The sequence below is a fragment of the Carettochelys insculpta genome, chromosome 32 (assembly GCF_033958435.1).
Source record: "Carettochelys insculpta isolate YL-2023 chromosome 32, ASM3395843v1, whole genome shotgun sequence".
NCBI classification, from domain to species: domain Eukaryota; kingdom Metazoa; phylum Chordata; order Testudines; family Carettochelyidae; genus Carettochelys; species Carettochelys insculpta.
The window spans coordinates 2,567,138-2,576,917 of record NC_134168.1 but is presented as its reverse complement, the minus strand read 5'-3'; positions in this window follow the sequence as shown (position 1 = coordinate 2,576,917).

Below are 9,780 nucleotides of genomic sequence, written 5' to 3'. Positions count from 1 at the left end.
CCGAGGCGGAACTGGCGCCGTCTCCCGGGTAGACGTTACGGGATTCTGTTTAGTTCCATTGCCGTCAGATGCAGCGCGGCATGTTACGGTGGGGCTGTGTCTGACTTCTCCAGCAGGCAGGGCTCAAAGAAAGCCGAGGAAGTGCTAGGAACATCAGGCCGTGTGAATTTTAAAAAGTAAGCTGGTTTCCCTGGAAAAGTGGAGCAGGAGGAACACTGATAAGAATATAGAAAAGGCCAAGCTGGGTCAGGCCAAAGGCCCATCCAGCCCAGTGTCCTGTCCTCTAGCAGAGGCCAATGCCAGGTGGCTCAGAGGGAGAGAACAGACCAGGGAATCATCAAGAGACCCTTCTCCTGTTGTCCATGTCCTGCCTCTGATGCGCAGAGGCCAGGGACACCACCCCGGCTCATCCTGGCTCAGAGCTGTCCACGGCCCTGTTCTCCACGGATTTATCTAGTTCTTTCTGAACCCTCTCTGGGCTTGCGAGGGTGCTGGCGGTGCTGTGACAGACCCTTTTCCACACGCATTCGGTTTGCAGGGGAACTGAACCGTGGCACGCCGCAGGCGGCCACGAGGGACGGGCCCAGAAGCCTTCTCCTGTATCCCTCCTTACTCGCCAAGCCGCTGCGGTGAACTCGGTGAAACGGGTGCGCGAGCAGGGCGGGTCGCACCCCCTTCCTCGGAAGTCACCTGCCATCTTTCCCTCGGAAGTCGCTGGGGGGACCTGTCCCTCTCCGGGGGCATGTTTAACCCGTTGCCTGAGGAGACCGGTGTAGGCCTGCGTGCACGGGGCTGGACTAGATTTGTCACAGAGCCGGTTCTCAAACATCACTGCACCGTGACCCCTTCCGACCTTGATAGTCACTGCTGGAGCCCAGGAGAGGGGGGCCGAAGTCTGAGCCCCACCACCCCGAGGCCGGGGCTGTAACCGGAGCCCCGCTGCCCAGGGCTGAGTTCCTCAGGTGCAGGGTTTGGCCCAGGGAAGGTGGGCTCCGGCGCCAGCCCCCGGCTAGTCTAAGCCATTTCTGGTGACCCTGTTAAAATGGCATCGCGACCCACCTGGAGTCCACCCCACCGAGTGAGAACACCTGTTGGAGAGTGTCGGCCCAAGGGAATATCTGTTTGTCTCATTCTGGGCTAGTTCCTTGGGCAGGTGGGCACCGCCTCTTCTATCAGGAGTTTGAATCAATGTCCCCTTTAATCTTTTCCATCCACGCGTGGGTTGTTTCCAGCCCTGTGCGGAATACATTTTTTATGTGCACCATCTTGTGCAAACGTGCACCAGCAATGGTGCACAGCCGTGGGTGTTCCACTAACCACACAAGCACTCGGCTTACAGGGGACAAGTGCGCTCAAAGCGTCTCAGTGTCCTGGTCTGTGGTTCCCACGGGGCCGAGGTACAAGACAGGGCTCCAAGCCTCGGCTGAGCCGTCTGTGTACCAGCCCAGGGGTGCAGGCGTAGGCATGCCGGGACAGATACCTCTTTGAGTGACAGCCTTTTAGGTGGTATCCCAGATGGGAATCGCTGTCTTTGTGGGTGGAAGGAGAGTTAGTTTCTCGTGATGGGCTGCAGCTGCTGCTAAAGTGTGATCCCATTTCCCAGTATACAAAGTGAGGCTGACACTCACGGAGGGGGAAAAAGGGGCAGCCAAGTCCAAAAAACCAGGTTTTTTGGGGTGACTTTTACTGGCAGTCTCACTGCTGGAAAAACCAAGCACGGCCTGGGAATCTCCTGCCAGCAACGGGCTGGGCCGGGTGCTGTTTTCCCACACCTCTGTCTGCTCCCAGGCTCAGCGCCCTGCTGCAAATAACACACCTGCAGACGGCCTGGCCAAATGGAGGTGGAGATGCAAACGTCAGTGCCATTCTCTCTTTCTGTATCAGGGCAGTTTCCCCACCATGGGTGGTCACAGGAACAGGGCACCTCACACTTATTTTGCTCCATTGGCCGGTCCTGCTAGCGACAGGCAGCTTCCTTCCGCTCCCACCCTGCTCCCTGCTATGTGAAATCTGGATTTTGTTTTTCCACTCCAAATCCATTGGAGGAAGTGGGTTTTACACACCAAGCTCACGAGCTAAGCAGTTTGCTAGTCCATGAGCCTGAGTCTACACTAGCAAATTCTTTCGAAAGATCTCTGTGGTGTGAATGTAGCTTCAGGGTACGTCTACACGGCTGCCTTATTGCTAAAAGGATCTGTCCCAGAAGAGCTGTTCCAGAAGAGTGGATTTCGAACTAACACTGCTGCGCACAAAATGCATTTTGAAATGGCCCTCCGCTATTTTGAAATCGCGTGTCTACATGCGTAGAGCCTATTTTGAAACAGAGCCATTGGATGCCCTGTGGATTATTTCCAAATAGGCTCTATCCCCTGTCTACACAGCCCCTATTTTGAAATAGGCGCTATTCCTCATGGAATGAGGTTTACCAAGTTTGAAATAAGCCAGTTGCTATTTTGAAATTATTTCAGATTAGCAGTTGAGTCGTGGAGACACTAGAATAGTTATTTTGAAATAGTGGCTAGTACTTTGAAATAACTTTGCTGTGTAGACCAACCTTATGTTTTATTCCACTTTTAAGATCAGCGGGGGAGAAAAAAAGACAAAGGAGAGACAATATATGAAATATTCACGAAAGAACATGCTTTAATTATTTTATTATGTGGAACTAATTAAGATACTTAATAGAAAAGTCATCTACACTCAGAGAACACGCAATCAAAGCTCAGGAAGGATACAGGTTATTGTTTGGACAAGACAGGAGGAGTGGGGAGGGCGTATCTCAGGCTTTGGCTTCTTGTCCAAATTTTCTGCCAAGTTCTCTTACCTGGCCCAAGGGAGGCAACTCGCCAATTCCAAGCTTGCATTAAAGATGCTAATTGTCATCAGTTCAAAGGACCATAAAGAGGAGTATGTTCTGGGCGGATACTCATTATTCGTCAGACAATAGTGGGCGGAGTCCAGGCCATGCCTCAAGATTTGGCTTGTGCTGGTTTTTCCTGCAACTTCGGCCACGTGGCCGGGGCAGGCAACGCTCGGACTCCACCCGTGTGATGGGGTTAAAAGAGACATAAAGAAAAGTACAGGCTGCCCAGAATATTCGAGCTTTCAAGACCCTATCACCATGATTGGCCCATCTTAGGGCATGTCTACACTCCAGAGTTATTCTGGAATAGCCCATTCTGGAGTTAGTGTTCCAAAATAAGCTATTCTGGAATAAGGCGTACACACTCCAAGGGACGCCCCAAAGTAAGCAAAAGTTATTCCGACATAGTGCGTCCACACACAATAGAGCTTATTTTGGGCTAGAGCCCCTGGAGGCCCATAAGAGATAGGCGCTTGCAACCCAGTGTCCTGTGTCCACACAGGTGCCCCGTTCCCTTTGGGCACATCTACGCAGCAGTGATCCTTCAAAAGACAATCTTCTGCAAGGTCGTCTTCTGAAACAGCAGGTGCACGCAGGAAGAGCGGATCAAAAGAGCGATCTGCTCCTTCCAAAGAGCACATCCCCACAGCCCCTGCTCCTTCCAAAGAGCACATCCACACAGCCCCTGCTCCTTCCAAAGAGCACATCCCCACAGCCCCTGCTCCTTCCAAAGAGCACATCCCCACAGCCCCTGCTCCTTCCAAAGAGCACATCCCCACAGCCCCTGCTCTTTCCAAAGAGCACATCCCCACAGCCCCTGCTCTTTCCAAAGAGCACATCCCCACAGCCCCTGCTCTTTCCAAAGAGCACATCCACACAGGCCTTGCTCTTTCCAAAGAGCACATCCCCACAGCCCCTGCTCCTTCCAAAGAGCACATCCACACAGCCCCTGCTCCTTCCAAAGAGCACATCCACACAGGCCTTGCTCTTTCCAAAGAGCACATCCCCACAGCCCCTGCTCCTACCAAAGAGCACATCCCCACAGCCCCTGCTCCTTCCAAAGAGCACATCCACACAGCCCCTGCTCCTTCCAAAGAGCACATCCCCACAGCCCCTGCTCCTTCCAAAGAGCACATCCACACAGCCCCTGCTCCTTCCAAAGAGCACATCCACACAGCCCCTGCTCTTTCCAAAGAGCACATCCCCACAGCCCCTGCTCTTTCCAAAGAGCACATCCCCACAGCCCCTGCTCCTTCCAAAGAGCACATCCACACAGCCCCTGCTCCTTCCAAAGAGCACATCCACACAGCCCCTGCTCCTTCCAAAGAGCACATCCACACAGCCCCTGCTCCTTCCAAAGAGCACATCCACACAGCCCCTGCTCCTTCCAAAGATCACATCCACACAGCCCCTGCTCCTTCCAAAGAGCACATCCACACAGCCCCTGCTCCTTCCAAAGAGCACATCCCCACAGCCCCTGCTCCTTCCAAAGAGCACATCCCCACAGCCCCTGCTCCTTCCAAAGAGCACATCCACACAGCCCCTGCTCCTTCCAAAGAGCACATCCCCACAGCCCCTGCTCCTTCCAAAGAGCACATCCACACAGCCCCTGCTCCTTCCAAAGAGCACATCCCCACAGCCCCTGCTCCTTCCAAAGAGCACATCCACACAGCCCCTGCTCTTTCCAAAGAGCACATCCACACAGCCCCTGCTCTTTCCAAAGAGCACATCCCCACAGCCCCTGCTCCTTCCAAAGAGCACATCCCCACAGCCCCTGCTCCTTCCAAAGAGCACATCCACACAGCCCCTGCTCCTTCCAAAGAGCACATCCCCACAGCCCCTGCTCCTTCCAAAGAGCACATCCCCACAGCCCCTGCTCCTTCCAAAGAGCACATCCACACAGCCCCTGCTCTTTCCAAAGAGCACATCCACACAGCCCCTGCTCCTTCCAAAGAGCACATCCCCACAGCCCCTGCTCCTTCCAAAGAGCACATCCCCACAGCCCCTGCTCTTTCCAAAGAGCACATCCACACAGCCCCTGCTCCTTCCAAAGAGCACATCCCCACAGCCCCTGCTCTTTCCAAAGAGCACATCCACACAGCCCTGCTCTTTCCAAAGAGCACATCCCCACAGCCCCTGCTCCTTCCAAAGAGCACATCCACACAGCCCCTGCTCCTTCCAAAGAGCACATCCCCACAGCCCCTGCTCCTTCCAAAGAGCACATCCACACAGCCCCTGCTCTTTCCAAAGAGCACATCCACACAGCCCCTGCTCCTTCCAAAGAGCACATCCCCACAGCCCCTGCTCCTTCCAAAGAGCACATCCCCACAGCCCCTGCTCCTTCCAAAGAGCACATCCCCACAGCCCCTGCTCCTTCCAAAGAGCACATCCCCACAGCCCCTGCTCTTTCCAAAGAGCACATCCACACAGCCCCTGCTCTTTCCAAAGAGCACATCCCCACAGCCCCTGCTCCTTCCAAAGAGCACATCCCCACAGCCCCTGCTCTTTCCAAAGAGCACATCCCCACAGCCCCTGCTCCTTCCAAAGAGCACATCCCCACAGCCCCTGCTCTTTCCAAAGAGCACATCCACACAGCCCCTGCTCTTTCCAAAGAGCACATCCCCACAGCCCCTGCTCCTTCCAAAGAGCACATCCCCACAGCCCCTGCTCCTTCCAAAGAGCACATCCACACAGCCCCTGCTCTTTCCAAAGAGCACATCCCCACAGCCCCTGCTCCTTCCAAAGAGCACATCCCCACAGCCCCTGCTCCTTCCAAAGAGCACATCCCCACAGCCCCTGCTCCTTCCAAAGAGCACATCCACACAGCCCCTGCTCTTTCCAAAGAGCACATCCCCACTGCCCCTGCTCCTTCCAAAGAGCACATCCCCACAGCCCCTGCTCCTTCCAAAGAGCACATCCACACAGCCCCTGCTCTTTCCAAAGAGCACATCCCCACAGCCCCTGCTCTTTCCAAAGAGCACATCCACACAGCCCCTGCTCCTTCCAAAGAGCACATCCCCACAGCCCCTGCTCTTTCCAAAGAGCACATCCACACAGCCCCTGCTCCTTCCAAAGAGCACATCCCCACAGCCCCTGCTCTTTCCAAAGAGCACATCTACACAGCCCCTGCTCCTTCCAAAGAGCACATCCCCACAGCCCCTGCTCCTTCCAAAGACCACATCCCCACAGCCCCTGCTCTTTCCAAAGAGCACATCCACACAGCTCCTGCTCCTTCCAAAGAGCACATCCACACAGCTCCTGCTCTTTCCAAAGAGCACATCCACACAGCCCCTGCTCCTTCCAAAGAGCACATCCACACAGCCCCTGCTCCTTCCAAAGAGCACATCCCCACAGCCCCTGCTCCTTCCAAAGAGCACATCCCCGTAGCCCCTGCTCTTTCCAAAGAGCACATCCCCACAGCCCCTGCTCTTTCCAAAGAGCACATCCCCACAGCCCCTGCTCCTTCCAAAGAGCACATCCACACAGCCCCTGCTCTTTCCAAAGAGCACATCCCCACAGCCCCTGCTCCTTCCAAAGAGCACATCCACACAGCCCCTGCTCCTTCCAAAGAGCACATCCACACAGCCCCTGCTCCTTCCAAAGAGCACATCCCCACAGCCCCTGCTCCTTCCAAAGAGCACATCCACACAGCCCCTGCTCCTTCCAAAGAGCACATCCACACAGCCCCTGCTCCTTCCAAAGAGCACATCCCCACAGCCCCTGCTCTTTCCAAAGAGCACATCCCCACAGCCCCTGCTCTTTCCAAAGAGCACATCCCCACAGCCCCTGCTCCTTCCAAAGTGCACATCCACACAGCCCCTGCTCCTTCCAAAGAGCACATCCACACAGCCCCTCTCCTTCCAAAGAGCACATCCACACAGCCCCTGCTCTTTCCAAAGAGCACATCCACACAGCCCCTGCTCCTTCCAAAGAGCACATCCCCACAGCCCCTGCTCTTTCCAAAGAGCACATCCACACAGCCCCTGCTCCTTCCAAAGAGCACATCCACACAGCCCCTGCTCCTTCCAAAGAGCACATCCCCACAGCCCCTGCTCCTTCCAAAGAGCACATCCCCACAGCCCCTGCTCTTTCCAAAGAGCACATCCCCACAGCCCCTGCTCCTTCCAAAGAGCACATCCACACAGCCCCTGCTCCTTCCAAAGAGCACATCCCCACAGCCCCTGCTCCTTCCAAAGAGCACATCCCCACAGCCCCTGCTCTTTCCAAAGAGCACATCCACACAGCCCCTGCTCTTTCCAAAGAGCACATCCACACAGCCCCTGCTCCTTCCAAAGAGCACATCCCCACAGCCCCTGCTCTTTCCAAAGAGCACATCCACACAGCCCCTGCTCCTTCCAAAGAGCACATCCACACAGCCCCTGCTCCTTCCAAAGAGCACATCCACACAGCCCCTGCTCTTTCCAAAGAGCACATCCCCACAGCCCCTGCTCTTTCCAAAGAGCACATCCCCACAGCCCCTGCTCCTTCCAAAGAGCACATCCACACAGCCCCTGCTCCTTCCAAAGAGCACATCCACACAGCCCCTGCTCCTTCCAAAGAGCACATCCCCACAGCCCCTGCTCCTTCCAAAGAGCACATCCACACTGCCCCTGCTCTTTCCAAAGAGCACATCCCCACAGCCCCTGCTCCTTCCAAAGAGCACATCCCCACAGCCCCTGCTCCTTCCAAAGAGCACATCCACACAGCCCCTGCTCCTTCCAAAGAGCACATCCACACAGCCCCTGCTCCTTCCAAAGAGCACATCCCCACAGCCCCTGCTCCTTCCAAAGAGCACATCCACACAGCCCCTGCTCCTTCCAAAGAGCACATCCACACAGCCCCTGCTCCTTCCAAAGAGCACATCCCCACAGCCCCTGCTCCTTCCAAAGAGCACATCCCCACAGCCCCTGCTCCTTCCAAAGAGCACATCCACACAGCCCCTGCTCCTTCCAAAGAGCACATCCACACAGCCCCTGCTCTTTCCAAAGAGCACATCCCCACTGCCCCTGCTCCTTCCAAAGAGCACATCCCCACAGCCCCTGCTCCTTCCAAAGAGCACATCCACACAGCCCCTGCTCTTTCCAAAGAGCACATCCCCACAGCCCCTGCTCTTTCCAAAGAGCACATCCCCACAGCCCCTGCTCCTTCCAAAGAGCACATCCACACTGCCCCTGCTCTTTCCAAAGAGCACATCCCCACAGCCCCTGCTCCTTCCAAAGAGCACATCCCCACAGCCCCTGCTCCTTCCAAAGAGCACATCCCCACAGCCCCTGCTCCTTCCAAAGAGCACATCCACACAGCCCCTGCTCCTTCCAAAGAGCACATCCTCACAGCCCCTGCTCCTTCCAAAGAGCACATCCCCACAGCCCCTGCTCCTTCCAAAGAGCACATCCCCACAGCCCCTGCTCCTTCCAAAGAGCACATCCCCACAGCCCCTGCTCCTTCCAAAGAGCACATCCACACAGCCCCTGCTCCTTCCAAAGAGCACATCCCCACAGCCCCTGCTCTTTCCAAAGAGCACATCCACACAGCCCCTGCTCCTTCCAAAGAGCACATCCACACAGCCCCTGCTCTTTCCAAAGAGCACATCCCCACAGCCCCTGCTCTTTCCAAAGAGCACATCCCCACAGCCCCTGCTCCTTCCAAAGAGCACATCCACACTGCCCCTGCTCCTTCCAAAGAGCACATCCCCACAGCCCCTGCTCTTTCCAAAGAGCACATCCACACAGCCCCTGCTCCTTCCAAAGAGCACATCCACACAGCCCCTGCTCCTTCCAAAGAGCACATCCCCACAGCCCCTGCTCCTTCCAAAGAGCACATCCACACAGCCCCTGCTCCTTCCAAAGAGCACATCCACACAGCCCCTGCTCTTTCCAAAGAGCACATCCACACAGCCCCTGCTCCTTCCAAAGAGCACATCCCCACAGCCCCTGCTCCTTCCAAAGAGCACATCCCCACAGCCCCTGCTCTTTCCAAAGAGCACATCCCCACAGCCCCTGCTCCTTCCAAAGAGCACATCCCCACAGCCCCTGCTCCTTCCAAAGAGCACATCCACACAGCCCCTGCTCCTTCCAAAGAGCACATCCACACAGCCCCTGCTCCTTCCAAAGAGCACATCCCCACAGCCCCTGCTCCTTCCAAAGAGCACATCCACACAGCCCCTGCTCCTTCCAAAGAGCACATCCCCACAGCCCCTGCTCCTTCCAAAGAGCACATCCACACAGCCCCTGCTCCTTCCAAAGAGCACATCCACACAGCCCCTGCTCCTTCCAAAGAGCACATCCACACAGCCCCTGCTCTTTCCAAAGAGCACATCCACACAGCCCCTGCTCCTTCCAAAGAGCACATCCACACAGCCCCTGCTCCTTCCAAAGAGCACATCCCCACAGCCCCTGCTCTTTCCAAAGAGCACATCCACACAGCCCCTGCTCCTTCCAAAGAGCACATCCCCACAGCCCCTGCTCCTTCCAAAGAGCACATCCCCACAGCCCCTGCTCCTTCCAAAGAGCACATCCACACAGCCCCTGCTCTTTCCAAAGAGCACATCCACACAGCCCCTGCTCCTTCCAAAGAGCACATCCACACAGCCCCTGCTCTTTCCAAAGAGCACATCCACACAGCCCCTGCTCTTTCCAAAGAGCACATCCACACAGCCCCTGCTCTTTCCAAAGAGCACATCCACACAGCCCCTGCTCTTTCCAAAGAGCACATCCACACAGCCCCTGCTCCTTCCAAAGAGCACATCCCCACAGCCCCTGCTCCTTCCAAAGAGCACATCCCCACAGCCCCTGCTCTTTCCAAAGAGCACATCCCCACAGCCCCTGCTCCTTCCAAAGAGCACATCTACACAGCCCCTGCTCCTTCCAAAGAGCACATCCCCACAGCCCCTGCTCTTTCCAAAGAGCACATCCACACAG